This window comes from Bombina bombina, chromosome 9 (genome assembly GCF_027579735.1).
Source record: "Bombina bombina isolate aBomBom1 chromosome 9, aBomBom1.pri, whole genome shotgun sequence".
In the NCBI taxonomy this organism is placed as follows: domain Eukaryota; kingdom Metazoa; phylum Chordata; class Amphibia; order Anura; family Bombinatoridae; genus Bombina; species Bombina bombina.
Window position 1 is genome coordinate 125,811,084 of NC_069507.1, and position 26,471 is coordinate 125,837,554.

General features: G+C 40.9%; 1 protein-coding gene across 1 annotated transcript in view; it reads left to right on the top strand.

Moving 5' to 3' along the window:
• The window catches only part of TMEM134 (transmembrane protein 134), a gene marked incomplete at its 3' end in the record, with an annotated part of 75,527 nt that overhangs the window by 19,046 nt on the left and 30,010 nt on the right, over window positions 1-26,471 (top strand).

Sequence of the window (26,471 nt, forward strand, 5' to 3'; positions counted from 1 at the left end):
TTTTTTACATATATATATATATATATATATATATATATATATATATATATATATATATATATATCAGAGCTCAAAATGTCAAGTCCAAAGCTACTGGTCAGGCCAGAATGTTACGAGCCAATTCTGATCCCACCCACTTCTTCACCCCCTCTTTGCCTATGTTTAGCCATTGTGAAACACTTTGTTTTATACCATAACAAATAAAATAATGCTACATACAGTAATACATTAACAAAAATAAGTGCATAGCAGTTGTCTTCCCCAGACCCTAGCTGATGTTGCTAACAGCTGGATTGATAAAGGAAGTTGTTAAACTAAGAGAATGCAGAGAGTGCTGACGGTCATGGAAGGTCATAGCAAACCTGGTTATTTGTTTTAAATGTCATCTTTTCCTTCTCTATTAACTCTCTCCCCTCTCTTCTTTCTTCTGTCTCTCTCTTTTTACCCTCTGCCTTCTCTCTCAGGCCATATCTTCTCCTTACCCTCTTTCTTTCCATTGATTCAACATTCACTGTTTACATTTCCACTCGCCCTGTGTGTGTGTGTGTGTGTATATATGTGTGTGTGTGTGTATATATATATATATATATATATATATATATATATATATATATATATATATATATATATATATATATATTTCTGAATGATGTCAATTGCATACTTCTGTATCTGAATAAACTTTTAAGAGGTAGTCTTATAACTACATTCCTTATATGCATTGTAAGTTGGATTAAAAGAAAATGGTTATTAGACTGAACCTGCATTTTTATTTATTTTTTGTTTGTTTTTTCTGATAGCATAGAGTTCTGGTATATTTTCTTAGTACTATATCATGTTTTTGAATATAAAAAATTATTCCACATCTGTTAAAAGAAAATGTATATAGATGTGTGATCTCATGTTGGTGAACTATCTTTGTATGTTGTCCTTTCTTTGTTTTGTATCTCAACCTTTTTTTATTTTTATTTTTTTCCATGCATTTGTGTAAGACAGCATCAAATCTCAGCACACTTTAGAATAACAGAAAATCATAACGTTTCTTGTTAAGGGGACAGAGAGTATAGTGTCTGATAGCAATATTCAATAATGTTCATTTTGTTTTTAAGTAAGTTCAGCATAGTTCTACAGCATCAAATGTGGCTAACATGGATCATTAACGTGTCAGTAAACCTTAAAGGGATATAAAAGTTAAAAAAAGAAAATGCTCTTATATGTTATAGCATTTTATTATTACAATATTTCTTGTGTTTAACCCCATACAGCGATTAAACACATAGTTAAAGTCTGCTGAGAGCTAGCCTAAAATATCTGGTGAGCCAATTACAAGAGACAAACGTGTGCAGACTCTAATCACCAGCTAGCTGCCGAAAGTGATATATATGATAACAAGAAAACAAAGTAAATTTGAAAATGTAAAAGAAACTCAAATTTACATGCTCTATCTATCTATCTGAATTATTCCATTATTATTTGCTGTATTATTTGTCTCTTTATTTGTTCCCATTGACTTCTTATATCCCCTGCAGTGTGGGAAATGTATTGGATATTGCTCCTTTGCGTTTATTTTTGTATATGAATTAGCCATTTTGCCCATTGAAACAATGACAACCCTTTTAGGTAGGCAGAGCTTTCAGGGAGATTAGACTTCCTTATCTTTATTTCTTTCATGCAGGTGGGGAGAGTCTACTATCATTTACTCATGGGAATTACCCTTCTGTAACACTAGGAGAAGGCAAAGCTTCCCAAACCCCAAGAGCTCTGTAAAACCCCACACACATACCTCAGTCTTTACTTTGCCACCTCTGGAGGTGGTTGAAAATTGAGATGTGCATGTGATTCTTCAGAGAAAGGGGTTTTCAGTCTATGTTGAGTACAGTGCTTTTCAGAGGGATGTTTTTGGGGTATGGTTTATGTTGCTTTGTTGTCAACTCATTGGAAATCTTTTATAAACCGTCAGTAATCAATCACAGGGACGTGTTTTCTGCCTTTCCTTTATGGATCCATAACCTCTGCTGATATGTTTTGGTACTGGTTTGGCTATCTGCTACTTGATAGTGGACGAGTGTCTATTGGTAAGTATATTTATATTTCTTTCATGTAATTGGCAAGAGTCCATGAGCTAGTGACGTATGGGATATACAATCCTACCAGGAGGGGCAAAGTTTCCCAAACCTCAAAATGCCTATAAATACACCCCTCACCACACCCACAATTCAGTTTCACATACTTTGCCTCCTATGGAGGTGGTGAAGTAAGTTTGTGCTAAGATTTCTACGTTGATATGCGCGTCTCAGCTTTTTTGAAGCCCGTTTACTCTCAGAGTACAGTGAATTTCAGAGGGATGTGAAGGGAGTATCACCTGTTGAATGCAATGGCTTTCCTCACGGGGATCTATTTTATAGGTTCTCTGTTATCGGTCGTAGAGATTCATCTCCTACCTCCCTTTTCAGATTGACGATATACTCTCATATTCCATTACCTCTACTGATAACCCCCAAGGCAGAACATAGAGTGATCTGAGATGTCATCGCAGAAAATGCAGCATGTCTGCAGAAAGACAGGAACTGTTAGCACTTTAACTTTTCAGTGCTGCTCCACATTAGGCTGTTGTTTTTAAACAGAGCTGTTCTCTGGCTGCATTGTATAAGTTTTTCTCAACACAGTGCATCCAGAGCAAAATGCTGTTTGAAGACAACAGTCAAATATGCATTAGTGCTGCAAAGCAGCAGTGCATTGATTGTTGGCTCTGAGATTTTTGCAAGCTCGTTTCCTAGCTTTTCACAGTCTGCAAAACTGTTTTCCTCTGAATGTAAGAAGTTCGTATGAGCAATGCACCTTTTTTATTGCTACATTTCTATATTAGACTAAGAGAAAAGGAAACAAATTAATTCAAGAGACATTTTACAATTACTTTTTTTTGTCTGCAGCTAATTTGCATTGCAATTTTCAACTACTGCACTAGATTATACAACTTTAAATATTGCTTTATTCTCCAGTTAACCAACACATTGTATTTGATCTGGTGCTTTAGTGTAACTAACAAATTTACAATTTTATTTTATTTAAAAATTACCTGCAGAAAAATTTTCACTAAAAAAATCTAATCGCAGAAAGTGAAAAAAAGTTCTGTCTCTGGGCTGATAGCCAAACCAGTACTGAAATGGTTATCTGCTATATGTGGATGGGTGTCTTCAGGTAAATATGTTTTTATTACTTAAGACACTCTCAGCTATGGTTTGGCACTTAATGTATTTATATAAAGTTTTAAATATATGTATTGTACTTATATTTGCCATGATTCAGGTTTCAGTATATTTCCTTTTGCAGACTGTCAGTTTCATATCTGGGAAATGCATTTTTTAATGGAAATTTTATTTCTTACCTGGGGTGTAGTCTTTTTTTTTTTTTTTTTCAATTGACTGTCATTTTCAAATTCGCAGGCAGAATTAGACTCGAGAGGGTGCAAAATGCTAAAGTTTATTGCGTCCTTCTTGGCAGGAGATTTTTTTTGGCGCAGTTACGTTCGTTGACGCAAATTCGTAATTTCTGGCGACTTAGTTGATGCCGGGTCCTTTCACAAGGTTGGATCATCTATGACGCGAGTGTGTCGTCTTTGGCGCCAAAAAATATTTTTTCTGTTTGTTGTGTGTCATACTTGGCGCCAAATATTTTCATTATTTAAGACCCCATTCTTTTTTGCCTCCTGCTTTTTTCTATGTCAGAGGGCTATGCTGTTTGCATTTTTTCCCATTCCTGAAACTGCCATATAAGGAAATTGATAATTTTGCTTTATATGTTTGTTTTTTTTCTCTTACATTTGCAAGATGTCTGTCTGATCCTGTCTCAGAAATCACTGTTGGAAATCTGCGGCCTGATAACATTTCTACCAAAGCTAAGTGCATTTGTTGTAAACTTGTGGAGGTTATACCTCCAGCTGTGGTTTGTAATAGTTGTCATAATAAACTTTTACATGCAGAAAATGTATCCATCAGTAGTAGTTCATTACCTGTTGCTGTTCCCTCAACATCTAATGCACAAGATATACCTGTAAATTTAAAAGAATTTATTTTGGATTCTATTCAGAAGGCTTTGTCTGCCCTTCCGCCTTCTAATAAACGTAAAAGGTCTTTTAAAACTTCTCATAAGGTTGATGAAACTTCAAATGACCAGCAACATACTGAATTATCCTTCGCTGATGAGGATCTATCTGATTCAGAAGATCCTGCCTCAGATATTGACATTGACAAATCTTCTTATTTATTTAAATTGGAGTATATTCGTTCTTTGTTAAAAGAAGTGTTGATTACATTGGATATGGAGGAAACTAGTCCTCTTGATATTAAAACTAGTAAACGTTTAAATTCTGTTTATAAACCTCCTGTGGTAATTCCAGAGGTTTTTGCAGTTCCTGATGCTATTTCTGATATGATTTCTAAGGAATGGAATAAGCCTGGTACTTCTTTTATTCCTTCTTCAAGGTTTAAAAAATTGTATCCCTTTGCCAGAAGTTAGATTGGAGTTTTGGGAAAAGATCCCCAAGGTTGATGGGGCTATCTCTACTCTTGCTAAACGTACTACTATTCCTACGGATAGTACTTCTTTTAAAGATCCTTTTAGATAGGAAACTTGAATCTTATCTAAGGAAGGCTTATTTATATTCAGGTCATCTTCTTAGGCCTGCAATTTTTTTGGCTGATGTTGCAGCTGCTTCAACTTTTTGGTTGGATACTTTAGCGCAACAAGTATCGGATCATGATTTGTCTAGCATTGTTAAGTTGATTCAACATGCTAATAATTTCATTTGTGATGCCATTTTTGATATGATCAAAATTGATGTTAAATCTATGTCTTTAGCTATTTTAGCTAGAAGAGCTTTGTGGCTCAAATCTTGGAATGATGATATGACTTCTAAGTCCAGATTGCTATCTCTTTCCAAGGTAATAAATTATTTGGTTCTCAGTTGGATTAAATAATTTCAACTGTTACTGGGGGAAGGGAGTTTTTTTTTTGCCTCAGGATAAAAAACCTAAGGGTAAATCAAGCTTCTTACCGTTTTCGTTTCTTTCGACAAAATAAGGAACAGAAACCTAATCCTTCCCCCAAGGAATCTGCTTCCAATTGGAAGCCTTCTTCAAGCCATTTAAGAGATCAAAACCAGCCCCCAAGTCTGCACAAAGATGCGGCCCTCATTCCAGCTCAGCTGGTAGGGGGCAGATTAAAATTTTTCAAAGATGTTTGGATCAATTTGGTCCAAAATCATTGGATTCAGTGTATTGTCGCTCAGGGGTACAGAATAGGATTCAGAGTAAGACCGCCTGTGAGAAGATTTTTTCTCTCACGCATTCCGGTAAACCCAGTAAAGGCTCAGGCTTTCCTGAAGTGTGTTTCAGACCTGGAGTTATCGGGGGTAATCATGCCAGTTCCGTTTCAGGAACAGGGTCTGGGGTTTTATTAAAATCTATTCATTGTCCCAAAGAAAGATAATTAATTCAGACCAGTTTTGGATCTAAAGATTTTGAATTGATATGTAAGAGTAGCAACTTTCAAAATGGTGACTATAAGGACTATTCTGCCTTTTGTTCAGCAAGGGCATTATATGTCCATAATAGACTTACAGAATGCATATCTTCATATTCTGATTCATCAAAATCATTATCCGTTCCTGAGATTCTGTTTTCTAGACAAGCATTACCAATTTGTTGCTCTTCCTTTTGGCCTAGCGATAGCTCCAAGAATCTTTTCAAAGGTTCTAGGTGCCCTACTCTCTGTAATCAGAGAGCAGGGTATTGCGGTATTTCCTTATTTGGACGATATCTTGGTACTCGCTCAGTCTTTATGTTCTGCAGAATCTCACACGAATCAACTAGTGTTGTTTCTTCGAAGACATGGTTGGAGGATCAATTTACCAAAAAGTTCTTTGATTCCTCAGACAAGGGGTAACCTTTTTAGGTTTCCAGATAGATTCAGTGTCCATGACTTTGTCTCTAAAAGACAAGAGACGTTTGAAATTGGTTGCAGCCTGTCAGAACCTTCAGTCTCAGTCATTCTTCTCAGTAGCTATGTGCATGGAAGTTTTAGGTCTCATGACTGCAGCATCGGACGCGATCCCCTTTGCTCGTTTTCATATGAGACCTCTCCAGCTTTGTATGCTGAACCAATGGTTTAGGGATTATACAAGGATATCACAATTAATATCCTTAAATCCCAATGTTCGACTTTCTCTGACTTGGTGGTTAGATCACCATTGTATAATTTTAGGGGCCTCTTTCGTCCGTCCAACCTGGACTGTGATCACAACAGATGCGAGTGTTTCAGGTTGGGGAGCTGTTTGGGGATCTCTGACAGCACAAGGGGTTTGGAAATCTCAAGAGGCGAGATTACCAATCAATATTTTGGAACTCGGTGCGATTCTCAGAGCTCTTCAGTTTTGGCCTCTGTTGAAGAGAGAACCGTTCATTTGTTTTCAGACAGACAATATCACAACTGTGGCATATGTCAATCATCAGGGTGGGACAGTCCTCAAGCTATGAAAGAAGTATCTCGGATACTTGTTTGGGCGGAATCCAGCTCCTGTCTAATTTCTGCGGTTCATATTCCAGGTATAGACAATTGGGAAGCGGATTACCTCAGTCGTTGGACTTTACATCCGGGAGAATGGTCTCTCCACCCAGATGTGTTTTCTCAAATTGTTCAGATGTGGGGGCTTCCAGAAATAGATCTGATGGCATCTCATCTAAACAAAAAACTTCCCAGGTACCTGTCCAGGGATCCTCGGGCGGAAGCAGTGGATGCATTGACACTTCCTGCTTATATTTTCCCGCCTCTAGTTCTTCTTCCAAGAGTGATCTCCAAAATCATCATGGAACTATCATTTGTGCTGCTGGTAGCTCCAGCATGGCCTCACAGGTTTTGGTATGCGGATCTTGTTAGGATGTCCAGTTGTCAACCTTGGCCACTTCCACTAAGGCCAGACCTTCTATCTCAAGGTCCGTTTTTCCATCAGGATCTCAAATCATTAAATTTGAAGGTATGGAAATTGAACGATTAGTGCTCAGTCATAGAGGTTTCTCTGACTCAGTGATTAATACTATGTTGTAGGCTCGTAAATCTGTTTCTAGAAAGATTTATTATCGAGTTTGGAAGACTTGCATTTCATGGTGTTCTTTTCATAAATTCTCTTGGCATTCTTTTAGCATTCCTAGAATTTTACAGTTTCTTCAGGATGGTTTGGATAAAGGTTTGTCTGCAAGTTCCTTGAAAGGACAAATCTCTGCTCTTTCTGTTTTATTTCACAGAAAGATTGATAAACTTTCTGATATTCATTGTTTTGTGCAGGCTTTGGTTCGTATCAAGCCTGTCATTAGATCAATCTCTTCTCCTTGGAGTATTAATTTAGTTTTGAAGGCTTTACAGGCTCCTCCGTTTGAGCCTATGCACTCTTTGGATATTAAACTACTTTCTTGGAAAGTGTTGTTTCTTTTGGCCATCTCTTCTGCTAGAAGAGTTTCTGAATTATCCTCTCTCTTTTGTGAATCTCCTTTTCTGATTTTTTCATCAGGATAAGGCGGTTTTGCGGACTTCATTTAAATTCTTACCTAAGGTTGTGAATTCTAACAACGTTAATAGAGAAATTGTTTTCCCTTCTTTGTGTCCGAATCCTTTAGATAGATCCTTACATTCTTTGGATGTGGTAAGAGCTTTGAAATATTATGTTGAAGCTACTAAAGATTTCAGGAAGACTTCTAGTCTATTTGTTATATTTTCTGGTTTTAGGAAAGGTCAGAAGGCTTCTGCTGTTTCCTTGGCTTCGTGGTTAAAGCTTTTGATTCACCAAGCTTATTTGGAGTCGGGGCAAGCCCCGCCTCAGAGAATTACAGCCCATTCTGCTAGGTCAGTCTGCACTTTGTGAGCTTTTAAGAATGAAGCTTCAGTTGATCAGATTTCCAAAGCAGCAACTTGGTCTTCTTTGCATACATTTACTAAATGCTACCGTTTTATGTATTTGCTTCTTCGGAAGCAGTTTTTGGTAGAAAAGTTCTTCAGGCAGCTGTTTCAGTTTGATTCTTCTGCTTATGTTTTAAGTTTTTCTTTTCATTTATAAACTTTTATATTTTGGGTTGTGGATTAATTTTTTTCATCAAAAAAATGGCTGTTTTTATTTTTTTCCCTCCCTCTCTAGTGACTCTTGCGTGGAGTTCCACATCTTGGGTATTGCTATCCCATATGTCACTAGCTCATGGACTCTTGCCAATTACATGAAAGAAAACATAATTTATGTAAGAACTTACCTGATAAATTCATTTCTTTCATAGTGGCAAGAGTCCATGAGGCCCACCCCTTTTTATGGTGGTTATGATTTTTTTTTTTGTATGAAGCACAATTATTTCTAAATTCCTTTGTTGATGCTTTTTACTCCTTTCTTTATCACCCCACTACTTGGCTATTCGTTAAACTGAATTGTGGGTGTGGTGAGGGGTGTATTTATAGGCATTTTGAGGTTTGGGAAACTTTGCCCCTCCTGGTAGGATTGTATATCCCGTACGTCACTAGCTCATGGACTCTTGCCAATATGAAAGAAAGAGAAATTAATTTATCAGGTAAGTTCTTACATAAATTATGTTTTTCTTTTTAACCCCTTAACGACCGAGGACGTGCAGGGTACGTCCTCAAAAAAAAAAAAAGGCAGTTAACGCCTGAGGACGTACCCTGCACGTCCTCTGTGTGGAAAGGAGCTGGAAGCGATCCTGCTCGCTTCCAGCTGCTTTCCGGTTATTGCAGTGATGCCCTTGATATGGAGGCATCCTGCAATAACTCTAGATGGCCATCCAATGCAGAGAGAGCCACTCTGTGGCCCTCTCTGCACCGGACATCGATGGCCGGTATCGTTGGTGGGTGGGAGCTAACTTGGGAGGCGGGTGGGCGGCCATCGATGGGGCCGGGTAATGTAGAGGGGGGGCGGGATCGGGGGCAGGGCCGATGGGGGCGCGCGTGCACGGGGGGCGGCGGGCGGGCGCGTGCACGGGGCGGGAGCGGGTGGGTGGGAACCGCTACACTACAGAAAATATAACTTTGAAAAGTTTGAGAAAGAGGTATTTTAATAAAAAAATATATATAAATCGAAGGTATCTAGGAGGGGGTGGGGGGGTTGGTCTTTGGTGGGGCAGGGAGCTACACTACAGAAAAGGGGGAAAAAATTAAAAAATATCAGCAATTTTATTCTAAACTGGGTACTGGCAGACAGCTGCCAGTACCCAAGATGGCGGCCATTAAGGCAGAGGGGGAGAGTTAGAGAGCTGTTTGGTGGGAGATCAGTCAGGTTGGGGGCTAAAGGGGGGTCCTACAGAGCAGCATATGTAAATATGCCTTTTCTTTAAAAAAAAAAAAAAAAAAAAAACCCAAATAAAGCTTTTATTTTAGTACTGGCAGAGTTTCTGCCAGTACTTAAGATGGCGGGGACAATTGTGGGGTGTGGGAGGGAAGAGAGCTGTTTGGGAGGGATCAGGGGGTCTGATGTTTCAGGTGGGAGGCTGAGCTCTAAAATTAACCCTGCAAGCTACCTAATTAACCCCTTCACTGCTAACCATAATACGTGTGATGCGCATTTAGCGGCCTAAGTACCAAAAAGCAACGCCAAAGCCATATGTGTCTGCTATTTCTGAACAAAGGGGATCACAGAGAAAAATTTACAACCATTTATGCCATAATTGCACAAGCTGTTTGTAAATAATTTCAGTGAGAAACAAAAAGTTTGTGAAAAAGGGAACTTTTTTTTTTTTATTTGATCGCATTTGGCGGTGAAATGGTGGCATGCAATATACCAAAATGGGCCTAGATCAATACTTTGGGTTGTCTGCTACACTACAGCTAAAATTAACCCTACAAGCTCCCTAATTAAGCCCTGCACTGCTGGGCATAATACACGTGTGGTGCGCAGCGACATTTAGCAGCCTTCTAATTACCAAAAAGCAATGCCAAAGCCATATATGTCTGCTATTTCTGAACAAAGGGGATCCCAGAGAAAAATTTACAACCATTTATGCCATAATTGCACAAGCTGTTTGTAAATAATTTCTGTGAGAAACCGAAAGTCTGTGAAAAAGTGAACGATTTTTTGTATTTGATCGCATTTGGCGGTGAAATGGTGGCATGAAATATACCAAAATTGGCCTAGATCAATACTTTGGGATGTCTTCTAAAAAAAAATATATACATATCAAGGGATATTCAGGGATTCCTGAAAGATATCAGTGTCGTAATGTAACTAGCGCTAATCTTGAATAAAATGGTTTGGAAATAGCAAAGTGCTACTTGTATTTATGGCCCTATAATTTGCAAAAAAAAAGCAAAGACCATGTAAACATTGGATATTTCTAAACTCAGGACAAAATTTAGAAAATATTTAGCATGGGTGTTTTTTGGTGGTTGTAGATGTGTAACAGATTTTGGGGGTCAAAGTTAGAAAAAGTGGTTTTTTTTTCTCATTTTATAATTGTTTTTATAATAAATTATAAGATATGATGAAAATAATGGTATCTTTGGAAAGTCCATTTAATGGCGAGAAAAACGGTATATAATATGTGTGGGTACAGTAAATGAGCAAGAGGAAAATTACAGCTAAACACAAATACCGCAAAAATGTAAAAATAGCCTTGGTACCAAACGGACAGAAAATGGAAAAGTGCTGTGGTCATTAAGGGGTTAAAACATTTAGACACTAATTTAGCTATGTTATGGGCACTTTTTTGATTTTAAAAGTTTATCTACAGGGAGTGCAGAATTATTAGGCAAGTTGTATTTTTGAGGATTAATTTTATTATTGAACAACAACCATGTTCTCAATGAACCCAAAAAACTCATTAATATCAAAGCTGAATAGTTTTGGAAGTAGTTTTTAGTTTGTTTTTAGTTATAGCTATTTTAGGGGGATATCTGTGTGTGCAGGTGACTATTACTGTGCATAATTATTAGGCAACTTAACAAAAAACAAATATATACCCATTTCAATTATTTATTTTTACCAGTGAAACCAATATAACATCTCAACATTCACAAATATACATTTCTGACATTCAAAAACAAAACAAAAACAAATCAGTGACCAATATAGCCACCTTTCTTTGCAAGGACACTCAAAAGCCTGCCATCCATGGATTCTGTCAGTGTTTTGATCTGTTCACCATCAACATTGCGTGCAGCAGCAACCACAGCCTCCCAGACACTGTTCAGAGAGGTGTACTGTTTTCCCTCCTTGTAAATCTCACATTTGATGATGGACCACAGGTTCTCAATGGGGTTAAGATCAGGTGAACAAGGAGGCCATGTCATTAGATTTTCTTCTTTTATACCCTTTCTTGCCAGCCACGCTGTGGAATACTTGGACGCGTGTGATGGAGCATTGTCCTGCATGAAAATCATGTTTTTCTTGAAGGATGCAGACTTCTTCCTGTACCACTGCTTGAAGAAGGTGTCTTCCAGAAACTGGCAGTAGGACTGGGAGTTGAGCTTGACTCCATCCTCAACCCGAAAAGGCCCCACAAGCTCATCTTTGATTATACCAGCCCAAACCAGTACTCCACCTCCACCTTGCTGGCGTCTGAGTCGGACTGGAGCTCTCTGCCCTTTACCAATCCAGCCACGGGCCCATCCATCTGGCCCATCAAGACTCACTCTCATTTCATCAGTCCATAAAACCTTAGAAAAATCAGTCTTGAGATATTTCTTGGCCCAGTCTTGACGTTTCAGCTTGTGTGTCTTGTTCAGTGGTGGTCGTCTTTCAGCCTTTCTTACCTTGGCCATGTCTCTGAGTATTGCACCCCTTGTGCTTTTGGGCACTCCAGTGATGTTGCAGCTCTGAAATATGGCCAAACTGGTGGCAAGTTGCATCTTGGCAGCTGCACTCTTGACTTTTCTCAGTTCATGGGCAGTTATTTTGCGCCTTGGTTTTTCCACACGCTTCTTGCGACCCTGTTGACTATTTTGAATGAAACGCTTGATTGTTCGATGATCATGCTTCAGAAGCTTTGCAATTTTAAGAGTGCTGCATCCCTCTGCAAGATATCTCACTATTTTTGACTTTTCTGAGCCTGTCAAGTCCTTCTTTTTACCCATTTTGCCAAAGGAAAGGAAGTTGCCTAATAATTATGCACACCTGATATAGGGTGTTGATGTCATTAGACCACACCCCTTCTCATTACAGAGATGCACATCACCTAATATGCTTAATTGGTAGTAGGCTTTCGAGCCTATACAGTTTGGAGTAAGACAACATGCATAAAGAGGATGATGTGGTCAAAATACTCATTTGCCTAATAATTTGCACTCCCTGTATAGCTGGGACAAATCTTTCACTATATCCCCTGCTTTTGCGCACGGCTATTTTTTTGGCTTGTCGGGATTGCGCACGTCTGGCTTACGCACGTCCCTTAGTCTCTTAGGTCCTGCAGTTATTTTTGCACGCGAGGGACAGATTTTTCACTATTTCCTCTGCTTTTGCGCGTCAGGTTTACGCAGTACTTTAGTCTCTTAGTTGCTGCAGTTATTTTCGCACGCAAAGGTTTGCCTGTCTTGTTAGCGCACGTCTCTTTAGTTTTCCCACACTTTCATGTACACTCGTTGGGTTAGCGCATGTTTGCTCGGTTTGTTGCGCTAATGCCAGTTTAAATATTCGGTTGTTTGGCGTGCATTCGGAAATAATGTATTTTCTTTCTCCTGTTCGTTTCAGCTTGACTTAGCACGCATTGTTACTGTAAAAGCTACTTAGGTGGGTGTAAAGGGTTTCCTTTTCTCAAGAGCTTTTAGTTTTTTGTTTTATAGGGTTTATTGCATTGCTTTGCCAGATATGCTATAATGGAGCAGCAGAATTCTGTCCCTAAATTTAAGAAACTGTCTCCTGAACACATTTCTACCATTATTAAGTGTGATTATTGTAAAAAAAAAAGCTTAAGTGCCATCTTCAACTCATTTATGTGGCTCGTGCTCAGATTTGTTAATGCATACGGACCAATCCAATGCTGTTTCTTTGGTTACTAATTTGGGTTGTACCAATACTATTTTGTTAAGACCCAGTACAAGTACCGATACTTTTTTTTTCAAATACTAGCATTCATTTAGATACTTTTTTTTTTTTTTTTTGTCATGTGACAGTTTCTCAAGCACAATAAGACTAATTATTTAAGATAGCTTCTTTATAATTATGAAGAATTGTGTAACTCAAAAGACATGGAATAATAAAACCGTTTTATTTGCTTGTTGTAAAAACTCGAAGAAATTTCACAGAACATGTTTATATATAAATATATTGCAATAAAATATATTAATAATAACAACAATACATAACACATATAAAATCACAACCAACTAAAAGTGCAATACAGTTAACAGTGCACTGTTTAATCATAGGAAAGAACACTATGGGATAGATTACATTGATTGGTAAGCTTTACCAATGCTCTCATTACTTGTCCAACTCCATTAAAGTCTATGGAGTTGGAAATGTGAACAGAGCATTGGTAAGCACCAATCAAATGTAATCTAGTCCTAAAATTGTAGGATGAGTGTTCATATGAATTAACTTAATATGTCATATGAACACTTTTCCTGCAATTATATAAGCTAAGGATGTTCCTCAGAGTACAAAACATACTTTAGCATAATTGTGCAAGATGACAAGATGAGAACTAGCAGTATAACAGGCAAATCTAGCAATTAGAATACATTTTTCAAAAGTTAGTGGCAAGTTCTTCTCTCTTTTTTTTTTTTTTTTTTTCTTTTTTTTTTTATTGTAGATAGCTGTATATGTTCATCTAGTATGTCGCTATGTTAGGGTCCAATCATTTTTCCCAAATTGGTTTAACCTGATCGCAATCCCACCACATATGACGGTATGAGCCTAGAACTCTGCATCCTCTGTAACAAAATCTGTTGTTACTGGGGGGCATATGTGAAGTTTTTAAGGGTGTTAAGTACCACCTGGCAAGTTCTTTTTAAGGAGCATCTCACATGTTCAGCTATAAGTTTGTTTCTTTTATCAGTAAGGACGTTTGACGCTAAGATGAATAGTCTTTCACTTTCCACACTACTGCATGGGGCAGAAAGATATTTTTGGGCCATTAAATCTCAGTTTATTAACTGCCCAGTACTTCAGGGGTTTGTCTGAATGATGTACAGTGATCTTTCCCAGGTAGGCTTCCAGCTGTATAGCAGCTTTTGTAGCACTGCTCTCAGACTTACAATAATACAAATAACAGCAATTTTTATTGGCAGAACAGAAGTGAACAATTTTTAGTTAAGTCTCTACTCCAGCTTAAAATTAAATGGGAACATGACGTTTGAAATGAAAACTACAAGATGGCGTATGGGTAAGATCTGGAGGTATCGGTTTAAGTATCGGTGCATTTGCACGAGTACAAGTACTGGTGCAAGTACTTGGTATCTGTACCGATACAGATACTAGTATCAGTGCATCCCTAATACTAATGCACATACTTTTTGTTCATTACAGGTTAATGTTGAAGTGGTGCCTCCTGCCATGAAGTCTTAACAAGGATGCAATCTCTGAGGCATTGGGTGCTCTCCCGCCTTCAAATAAGCGTAAATGGTCAGTTCAGATTTTACCTTCTACAAGTGCTATGTGTGCCCTGCTCCCAGGGATACTGTTGTATCTTCAGATGGGGAAGTTTCCTCTGTGGAACAAGACTGAACAGGGTAATAAATTTGTCCCCTCTTCTATAACCTCATGAAGGTGCATTGTTTAATTTTTTGACTATGGTGGTTTCTTCAGATAACTTTGGTAGAGAGATTATTTGTTCCTCCTTTGTGTCCTAATCCTAAAAATGCTTCTGAAAGATCTTTGCATTCTCTGGATGTTGTTAGGGCATTGAAATATTATGTTGATGCTGCTATGGATTTTAGACAAACATCTAGTTTGTTTGTTCTTTCTTCTGTTAAGTGTGATCAGTCCACGGGTCATCGTTACTTCTGGGATATTACTCCTCCCCAACAGGAAGTGCAAGAGGATTCACCCAGCAGAGCTGCATATAGCTCCTCCCCTCTACGTCACTCCCAGTCATTCTCTTGCACCCAACGACTAGATAGGATGTGTGAGAGGACTATGGTGATTATACTTAGTTTTATATCTTCAATCAAAAGTTTGTTATTTTAAAATAGCACCGGAGTGTGTTATTATCTCTCTGGCAGAGTTTGAAGAAGAATCTACCAGAGTTTTTGCTATGATTTTAGCCGGAGTAGTTAAGATCATATTGCTGTTTCTCGGCCATCTGAGGAGAGGTAAACTTCAGATCAGGGGACAGCGGGCAGATGAATCTGCATAGAGGTATGTAGCAGCTTTTATTTTCTGACAATGGAATTGATGAGAAAATCCTGCCATACCGATATAATGTCATGTATGTATACTTTACACTTCAGTATTCTGGGGAATGGTACTTCACTAGAATTACACTGTAAGAAGTACATAAAGCTGTTTAATAACTAGAAATTATGTTTAACGTTTTTGCTGGAATGTAAAATCGTTTTCATTTGCTGAGGTACTGAGTGAATAAATGTTTGGGCACTATTTTTCCACTTGGCAGTTGCTTAATCTTTTTTCTGACAGTTTCTGTTCTCTCTCACTACTGTGTGTGAGGGGGAGGGGCCGTTTTTTGGCGCTTTTGCTACGCATCAGATATTTCAGTCAGCAACTCATTGTATTTCCTGCATGATCCGGTTCATCTCTACAGAGCTCAGGGGTCTTCAAAACTTATTTTGAGGGAGGTAATTTCTCTCAGCAGAGCTGTGAGAATTATAGTTGACTGAGATAAAAAACGTTTATTCTGTAATTTGTTTCCTGCTTTCAGAATTTGTTATCTTTGCTAATGGGATTAAACCTTTGCTAAAGTTGTGTTATTTACAAGGATTGAGGCTATAACTGTTTCAATGTATTAATTTTCAACTGTCATAGATCTTCTGTGCTTCTTAAAGGCACAGTACGTTTTTAATATTATTCTAATTGAATTGTATTTCCAAGTTGCAAGTTTATTTGCTAGTGTGTTAAACATGTCTGATTCAGAGGATGATACCTGTGTCATTTGTTGCAATGCCAAAGTGGAGCCCAATAGAAATTTATGTACTAACTGTATTGATGCTACTTTAAATAAAAGTCAATCTGTACAAATTGAACAAATTTCACCAAACAACGAGGGGAGAGTTATGCCGACTAACTCGCCTCACGTGTCAGTACCTGCATCTCCCGCTCAGAGGGAGGTGCGTGATATTGTAGCGCCGAGTACATCTGGGCGGCCATTACAAATCACATTACAGGATATGGCTACTGTTATGACTGAAGTTTTGGCTAAAATACCAGAACTAAGAGGTAAGCGTGATCACTCCGGGGTGAGAACAGAGTGCGCTGATAATATTAGGGCCATGTCAGACACTGCGTCACAGGTGGCAGAACATGAGGACGGAGAACTTCATTCTGTAGGTGACGGTTCTGATCCAAACAGACTGGATTCAGATATTTTAAATTTAAACTGGAAAACCTCAGTGTATTACTAGGGGAGGTGTTAGCGGCTCTGAATGATTGTAACACAGTTGCAATACCAGAGAAAATGTGTAGGTTGGATAAATATTTTGCGGTACCGACGAGTACTGAGGTTTTTCCTATACCTAAGAGACTTACTGAAATTGTTACTAAGGAGTGGGATAGACCCGGTGTGCCGTTCTCACCCCCTCCGATATTTAGAAAAATGTTTCCAATAGACGCCACCACAAGGGACTTATGGCAAACGGTCCCTAAGGTGGAGGGAGCAGTTTCTACTTTAGCTAAGCGTACCACTATCCCGGTGGAGGATAGCTGTGCTTTTTCAGATCCAATGGATAAAAAGTTAGAGGGTTACCTTAAGAAAATGTTTGTTCAACAAGGTTTTATATTGCAACCCCTTGCATGCATTGCGCCGATCACGGCTGCAGCGGCATTCTGGATTGAGTCTCTGGAAGAGAACATTAGTTCAGTTACTCTGGACGACATTACGGACAGGCTTAGAGTCCTTAAACTAGCTAATTCATTCATTTCGGAGGCCGTAGTACATCTTACTAAACTTACGGCGAAGAATTCAGGATTCGCCATTCAGGCACGCAGGGCGCTGTGGCTAAAATCCTGGTCAGCTGATGTTACTTCTAAGTCTAAATTGCTTAATATACCTTTCAAAGGGCAGACCTTATTCGGGCCCGGGTTGAAAGAGATTATCGCTGACATTACAGGAGGTAAAGGCCATGCCCTGCCTCAGGACAAAGCCAAAGCTAAGGCTAGACAGTCTAATTTTCGTTCCTTTCGTAATTTCAAAGCAGGAGCAGCATCAACTTCCTCTGCACCAAAACAGGAAGGAGCTGTTGCTCGCTACAGGCAAGGCTGGAAACCTAACCAGTCCTGGAACAAGGGCAAGCAGACCAGGAAACCTGCTGCTGCCCCTAAAACAGCATGAATTGAGGGCCCCCGATCCGGGATCGGATCTAGTGGGGGGCAGACTTTCTCTCTTCGCCCAGGCTTGGGCAAGAGATGTCCAGGATCCCTGGGCGCTAGAGATAATATCTCAGGGATACCTTCTGGACTTCAAATACTCTCCTCCAAGAGAGAGCTTTCATCTGTCAAGGTTGTCAACAATCCAGACAAAGAAAGAGGCGTTTCTACGCTGCGTACAAGAGCTCTTGTTAATGGGAGTAATCCATCCAGTTCCACGATCGGAACAGGGACAGGGGTTTTACTCAAATCTGTTTGTGGTTCCCAAAAAAGAGGGAACTTTCAGACCAATCCTGGACTTAAAGATCCTAAACAAATTCCTAAGAGTTCCATCGTTCAAGATGGAGACTATTCGGACAATTTTACCTATGATCCAAGAGGGTCAGTACATGACCACTGTAGATTTAAAAGATGCTTACCTTCACATACCGATTCACAAAGATCATTACCGGTACCTAAGGTTTGCCTTCCTAGACAGGCATTACCAGTTTGTGGCTCTTCCATTCGGATTGGCTACAGCTCCAAGAATCTTCACAAAGGTTCTGGGTGCTCTTCTGGCGGTACTAAGACCGCGGGGAATCTCGGTAGCTCCATACCTAGACGACATTCTGATACAAGCTTCAAGCTTTCAAACTGCCAAGTCTCATACAGAGTTAGTACTGGCATTTCTAAGGTCACATGGATGGAAGGTGAACGAAAAGAAAAGTTCACTCGTTCCACTCATAAGAGTTCCCTTCCTGGGGACTCTTATAGATTCTGTAGAAATGAAGATTTACCTGACAGAGGACAGGCTAACAAGACTTCAAAGTGCTTGCCGCACCCTTCATTCCATTCAACACCCGTCAGTGGCTCAATGCATGGAGGTAATCGGCTTAATGGTAGCGGCAATGGACATAGTACCCTTTGCACGCTTACACCTCAGACCACTGCAACTGTGCATGCTAAGTCAGTGGAATGGGGATTACTCAGACTTATCCCCTTCTCTGAATCTGGATCAAGAGACCAGAAATTCTCTTCTATGGTGGCTTTCTCGGCCACATCTGTCCAGGGGGATGCCATTCAGCAGACCAGACTGGACAATTGTAACAACAGACGCCAGCCTTCTAGGTTGGGGTGCCGTCTGGAATTCTCTGAAGGCTCAGGGACAATGGAGTCAGGAGGAGAGTCTCCTGCCAATAAACATTCTGGAATTGAGAGCAGTTCTCAATGCCCTCCTGGCTTGGCCCCAGTTGACAACTCGGGGGTTCATCAGGTTTCAGTCGGACAACATCACGACTGTAGCTTACATCAACCATCAGGGAGGGACAAGAAGCTCCCTAGCTATGATGGAAGTATCAAAGATAATTCGCTGGGCAGAGTCTCACTCTTGCCACCTGTCAGCAATCCACATCCCAGGCGTGGAGAACTGGGAGGCGGATTTCTTAAGTCGTCAGACTTTTCATCCGGGGGAGTGGGAACTCCATCCGGAGGTCTTTGCCCAAATACTTCGACGTTGGGGCAAACCAGAGATAGATCTCATGGCGTCTCGACAGAACGCCAAGCTTCCTCGTTACGGGTCCAGATCCAGGGATCCAGGAGCAGTCCTGATAGATGCCCTGACAGCACCTTGGGACTTCAGGATGGCTTACGTGTTTCCACCCTTCCCGATGCTTCCTCGATTGATTGCCAGAATCAAACAAGAGAGAGCATCAGTGATTCTAATAGCACCTGCGTGGCCACGCAGGACTTGGTATGCAGACCTGGTGGACATGTCATCCTGTCCACCTTGGTCTCTACCTCTGAAACAGGACCTTCTGATACAGGGTCCCTTCAAACATCAAAATCTAACTTCTCTGAAACTGACTGCTTGGAAATTGAACGCTTGATTTTATCAAGACGTGGGTTTTCTGAGTCAGTTATTGATACCTTAATACAGGCTAGGAAGCCTGTTACCAGAAAGATTTACCATAAGATATGGCGTAAATACCTATATTGGTGTGAATCCAAAGGTTACTCTTGGAGTAAGGTTAGGATTCCTAGGATATTGTCTTTTCTACAAGAAGGTTTAGAAAAGGGTTTGTCTGCTAGTTCATTAAAGGGACAGATCTCAGCTCTGTCCATTCTGTTACACAAACGTCTGTCAGAAGTTCCTGACGTCCAGGCTTTTTGTCAGGCTTTGGCCAGGATTAAGCCTGTGTTTAAAACTGTTGCTCCACCTTGGAGTTTAAACCTTGTTCTTAATGTTTTACAGGGCGTTCCGTTTGAACCCCTTCATTCCATTGATATAAAGTTGTTATCTTGGAAAGTTCTATTTTTAATGGCTATTTCCTCAGCTCGAAGAGTCTCTGAATTATCAGCCTTACATTGTGATTCTCCTTATTTGATTTTTCATTCGGATAAGGTAGTTCTGCGTACTAAACCTGGGTTCTTACCTAAGGTAGTGACTAACAGGAATATCAATCAAGAGATTGTTGTTCCTTCTTTGTGCCCAAATCCTTCTTCGAAGAAGGAACGTCTACTGCACAACCTGGATGTAGTCCGTGCTCTAAAATTTTACTTACAGGCAAATAAGGAATTTCGACAAACGTCTTCTCTGTTTGTCGTTTACTCTGGGCAGAGGAGAGGTCAAAAAGCTTCTGCTACCTCTCTTTCTTTTTGGCTTCGTAGCATAATTCGTTTAGCTTATGAGACTGCTGGACAGCAGCCTCCTGAAAGAATTACAGCTCATTCTACTAGAGCTGTGGCTTCCACTTGGGCCTTCAAGAATGAGGCCTCTGTTGAGCAGATTTGCAAGGCTGCAACTTGGTCTTCGCTTCATACTTTTTCCAAATTTTACAAATTTGACACTTATGCTTCATCGGAGGCTATTTTTGGGAGAAAGGTTCTTCAGGCAGTGGTTCCTTCTGTATAAAGAGCCTGCCTATCCCTCCCGTCATCCGTGTACTTTTGCTTTGGTATTGGTATCCCAGAAGTAATGATGACCCGTGGACTGATCACACTTAACAGAAGAAAACATAATTTATGCTTACCTGATAAATTCCTTTCTTCTGTAGTGTGATCAGTCCACGGCCCGCCCTGTTTTTAAGGCAGGTAAATATTTTTTAATTTATACTCCAGTCACCACTTCACCCTTGGCTTTTCCTTTCTCGTTGGTCCTTGGTCGAATGACTGGGAGTGACGTAGAGGGGAGGAGCTATATGCAGCTCTGCTGGGTGAATCCTCTTGCACTTCCTGTTGGGGAGGAGTAATATCCCAGAAGTAATGATGACCCGTGGACTGATCACACTACAGAAGAAAGGAATTTATCAGGTAAGCATAAATTATGTTTTTTCTCTGGGCCTAGAAAAGGTCAGAAGGCCTCTGCTATTTCTTTAGCCTCTTGGTTAAAACTTTTGATTCACAGAGCATATTTAGAAGCAGGTCAGCCATAGCAGATTACGGCTCATTCTACTAGGTCAGTTGCCACTTCTTGGGCTTTTAACAATGACACTTCAGTTGATCAAATTTGCAAGGCAACTACTTGGTGGTCTTTGCATACTTTTACTAAATTCTACCATTTTGATGCCTTTGCTTCCTCTGAAGCAGCCTTTTGCAGTAACGTTCTTCAGGCAGCTGTGTTTTCTTTAAGCGCTTTATAGTATTAGTTCCCATGAGTAATGGATTGTGAACTCTCACCACCTGTATGAAAGAAAACATAATGTATGCTTATCTGATGATAAATTTTTTATGGTGGCGAGAGTCTGCAAGACCCCCACCCCCCTTTTTTTTTTTTTTTTTTTGCGGTTAGGGTTTTCCCCCCGCTTCTTTTTTTGTCTCTTATTCCTTTTTCTTACCTTACTTGCTTGGCTACATGCTAGACTGAGGTATGTGTGATATGGGAGGGGTTTTATAGAGCTCTTTGTATTTGGGAATCTTTGCCTTCTAGTGGTAGAGAAGAGTAATTCCCATGAGTAATGGATCGTGGACTCTCACCACCATGAAAGAAATTAATTTGTCAGGTAAGCATAAATTATGGTGCGTTTTTTTTTTTTTGTTTGTTTTTTTATACACAAAATCTTCCTGTACACAAAAGCAAATACATAGAGAGAGCAATTGAAAATTAACCTTTTTAATACCTTTCTCTACCACCCCCACTGGAACTATGGTTTTTATCTACTGCCTCTTGTTTACATAGGCGTTTCAACAGGCAAAAGCAGCTATTTCAAATAACAAAATAAAGGACTCAAGCAGTTAAAATAGATAATTTGGATCACATTAAAGGGAACAAAAATGTATGTTACTCTTTCCCTTTAACGACAATATCTTTAAACATAGTTTACCAGCATAGGGCTAGATTACAAGTGGAGCGCTAATTTATTGTGCACCCGCAAATACGTTAAATTACCAGCCATTACAAGTGGCTGATTATTGCTACCGCGAGCTTGCGGTAGCAATTAGCACTTATAAAATTAACCAGAGATCAGATCTCTGGTTAATTTTATAAATGTCCACCAAATGTCCCCAAAATCAAGTGTAATATACTTTTTTATTTTTATTTTATTAATAAAGAAAGTAGCATCTTTATACTGAAAAGCACTTATAAGGGTTTAAAGTTGGCGGATGTGGGGTGCCTTTACATTGCAGTCTATGGGAACTGTGTGTTGCCTGTAAATATATGTGTATATGCTTATATACATATATATTTGTGTGTATATACACATATTAACACATAAACATATATGTATATAGTTATATATATATATATTTACAATTTGTTGCGTGACTTACGCCCTTCGCTGCTCTAGTTCTCATGCGGTGTCTCACGGTATGAGAATGAGGCTCCCATTGGAGCCTATGGAATAGCATTCTTGTGAGTGCAATGCTTCCCAGCTGTGTGAATGTGAGGTCGCATTCGCATTGTGCTCAACTTGCGTGCGCTGGTATTGCTTAGTGGCGCGCAAATATTGCTTTTGCAAAAGCAATATTTAGCGCTCCACTTGTAATCTGGCCCATAGTGTTTAACAGATGCCACTATAACTTTTGTAATACCCAAAAGTCTCCTCAGCAGCCCCTATGACGGTTTCTTTTCTCATAATTATCATGTGCCGGCATAGCCAGTGAGAAACCTGCCGTCTGCTTCTTTTCCTTTCCATTCTGTGTGTGCATGTTTCCATCTAAAGGCGAAAAGAGTTCACTGCTTCATTCTTAACTTGTGGAAAATAAGAACCTGGCCACCAGGAGGAGGCAAAGACACCCCAGCCAAAGGCTTAAATACCTCCCCCAGACCCCTCATCCCCCAGTTATTCGTTGCCTATCGTCACAGGAGGTTGGCAAAGAAGTTTCGGAAGATTATGAGTAGTCTCTTATGGAGGGTAGTACTCTTGCAATGGGACTGGAGTTTTAAGTAGTCCTGTCAGCCTCTCAGTGAGAGCATGGGTGAAAGTTAAGAGTCCGGAGATGCAGGGGGAGTTCTGCTGCAAAACCATCCCAACTCATATTAACAGCTCCTTAAGCAATCGGCGTTGACGAGTCTCGCTGCCTACTTTTATTCTCTTAAGTCCACATCAGGAGCAATGCTACTAACCTGTCACACTTGAAGGGCTTTGTTCCTGTTCTACAGCGTTTATTTTGGTAAGATCGTTTCATTATATACATATGTGATAACGCAAGAAGACAGGGTCACAGTGTGACTCCTTTTATCTGTATAGAATCCAGGGAAATACCCTTGGAAGGGGGTTATGGAATAGGGGGGCTTTAATGTAAATAAATGTTTATTGTGTTTTTTGCTGCACTTGTGTGCGATGAGGCTCTGTCTGTGTGGAACAGTTAGAGAGAGATTGAGGCTGGCTTTTTGGCGCGTCTCTCGCATGGCACTCCATGTGACCGGGTGTGGCCTCGGTAATTTCCTCTTTCTCGACTTGTGTTCGGAGGAGATGAAAGCTGTTTCTTGTAGTCCGGGTCATAGGAGGTGGTGAGTGCCCCGGCTAATGGGATATAAAGGATCTATTTAATCAATAATCAAGTCCGTAATAAAGGCGCAAGCTATGTTGGGCTCTTATATGTTGGAGGATACTCCTTATCTATCTAAAGCTACTAACTGTGTATACTGTGAGGAGGTTCCGGTGGAACCGCTGTTACAGCTCTGTTCTACATGTATGACGATATTACTACTTCAAAAAAGAATAAAGTATTTTAGTACGAATGAGCCGTCCACCTCTGAGGGTTCTCCGCCCCACAAGGTGTGTTCCCTAGAAGCATCTCCAATTACACAAGCGGTTCCCCCGGGCACTACTAATCCTCCTGTGGGAGGGGCCCTTTCACCTCCAGACTTCGCCGATCAGTTGCAGATGGCGGTTTCTGTGGCCATAAATGCGATGCCTCGTCCTACTAAGAGGAAGGTACGGCACTGCTATCTGTCTCAGGGGTCTTCGACTCTCGGACAGATTATCCGCTGAGGGGGACAACTCCGACTTATCAGAGGATGTCGCTTCTGGGTCGGATTCGGCTACTTCTAGGCCTCCGTCCCCAGAGGAACCAGATTTTAAATTTAAGATGGAGCATTTGCGTTTCCTGCTGAAGGAAGTGCTTGCTACGCTGGAGGTTCTGGAACCGAGACTCCCAGAGGAACATTGGATCCCTAAACTGGATAGGGTTTACGAGGTCAGGGTAGTGCCCCAGGCCTTCCCGGTTCCTATCAAAATATCGAACATTCTTAAAAAAACTGGGTTTTCCCTTTTTTTGGATTGAATCAAAGCCTTAAGGGTAGCGCATTCATTCATTTGTGATGCTAACATGCAGATTATTCACCTGAATGCTAATATGTCAGGATTTTCTGTTTTAGCTTGCAGGGCTCTGTGGCTAAAATCGTGGTCTGCTGACATGACATCTAAGCCTTGCTTGCTTTCCCTACCATTCAAGGGGAAGGTTTTGTTTGGCCCGGGCCTGGATTTTATTATATCTACAGTCACGGGTGGCAAGGGTGCCTTCTTATCTCAGGATAAGAAAGCCAAGCCTAAGGGATCTACTTTTCGTCCCTTTCGTGCGGACAAGTCGCAGCGCCAGCAGCCTTCCGCAAAATCTGAGCAGTCCAAGGGATCTTGGAAGCCAGCAAACTCTTGGAAATTGTCCAAGCAGAACAAGAAGGCTGCCGAGTCAAAGTCGACATGAAGTGGCGGCCCCCGACCTGTCCTTGGACCAGAGGCAGGTTCCTCCTTTCAAATATCTCTTCAAGACCAGAAAAGAGACGCCTTCCTGGAGTGTGTGAAGAATCTCTCATCTCTCGGAGTAATCATCCCAGTCCCTCCGGCAGAGAGAGGTCTGGGGTATTATTCAAACCTTTTCGTGGTCCCAAAGAAGAAGGGCACGTTTCATCCAATACTGGACTTAAAGGCTCTAAACAAGTTTCTGTCAGTTCCATCGTTCAAGATGGAGACGATCAGGTAAATTTTGCCCCTGGTTCAAGAGGGACAATTCATGACTACCATAGACCTAAAGGATGCTTACCTTAATGTTCCAATCCACAAGGAGCACTTCAAGTTTCTAAGGTTCGTCTTCCTGGACCAGCACTTCCAGTTTGTGGCCCTTCCGTTTGGTCTGGCGACTGCCCCAAGAGTTTTACAAAGGTTCTGTGAGCTCTTCTCGCAGTAGCGAGAGCCAGAGGGATTGCAGTGGCTCCGTATCTGGACGATATCCTGGTCAAGGCTCCATCCTACAGTCTGGTCGAGGATACCTTGAGAGCTCTCCTCCTTCTACTTCGGTCCCACGGGTAGAAGATAAACAATGGAAATAGTTAATTGGTCCCCAGCAACAGGGTGGAGTTCCTAGGTATGATTCTGGTCTCTTCTGCAATGAAGATATATCTGACAGACTAGAGACGTTGCAAGCCTGCGTCCAACTGTCTAGCCCTGCAGACATCCTCCAGGGCATCTGTGGTCAAGTGTATGGAGGTAATCGGGCTTATAGTATCTAGCATAGAGGTCATCCTTTTCGCCAGGTTCCATCTCAGACCTCTTCAGCTGTGCATGTTGAGACAATGGAACTGCGATCATTTAGATTTGTCCCAACAGATATCTCTGGACAGACCGGTGAGAGAGTCCCTGTATTGGTGGACCCGACCGGGCCAGTTGTCTCAGGGGACTTCCTTCCTGAGACCATCCTGGGAGATTGTAACCACGGATGCGAGTCTATCAGGATGGGGAGCCATTTGGGGTGCCAGAAAGGCACAAGGCAGATGGACTCTAGACAAATCGAGTCTATCTATAAATATTCTGGAACTGCGAGCATTCTACAACGCTCTGAGGGCTTGGCCCCCTCTGGGGTCGTCCCAATTCATCAGATTCCAATCGGACAACATTACCTCGGTGGCTTACATAAACCACCAGGGGGGGACGAGAAGCTCCCTAGCAATGAGGGAAGTATCTCAGATTCTGGAATTGGTAGAGACCCACAATTGTTCGCTCTCAGCGATCCACATTCCGGGTGTGGACAACTGGGAAGCGGATTTTCTGAGCAGACAGACGTTTAATCCACGGGAATGGTCTCTCCACTCCGAGATGTTTGCGGAGATCTGCAGCAGATGGGGGACGCCGGAATAGATCTCATGGCGTCCAGACTACAAGCTACCCAGATACGGGTCACGATCCAGGGATGCCCAGGCGGAACTGATAGACGCCTTGGCGGTACCATGGGACTTCAACCTAATCTACATATTTTCACCGTTGCCTCTTCTACCTCTAGTAGTGGCCCGCATCAAGCAGGAGCAAGCTTCGGCTATTCTGATTGCTCCGTTGTGGCCACAGAGGACGTGGTTAGCGGATCTAGTGGCGATGTCGTCATATCCGCCATGGAAGTTACCTTGTTGCAAGGATCTGCTAGTTTAAGGTCCTTTTCTATAATAAAATCTCTATTCTCTGAGGCTGACTGTGTGGAGATTGAACACCTAGTCTTAGCCAAAAGAGTTTTTTCGGAGAGAGTGATCGACACTCTCGTTCAGGCCAGG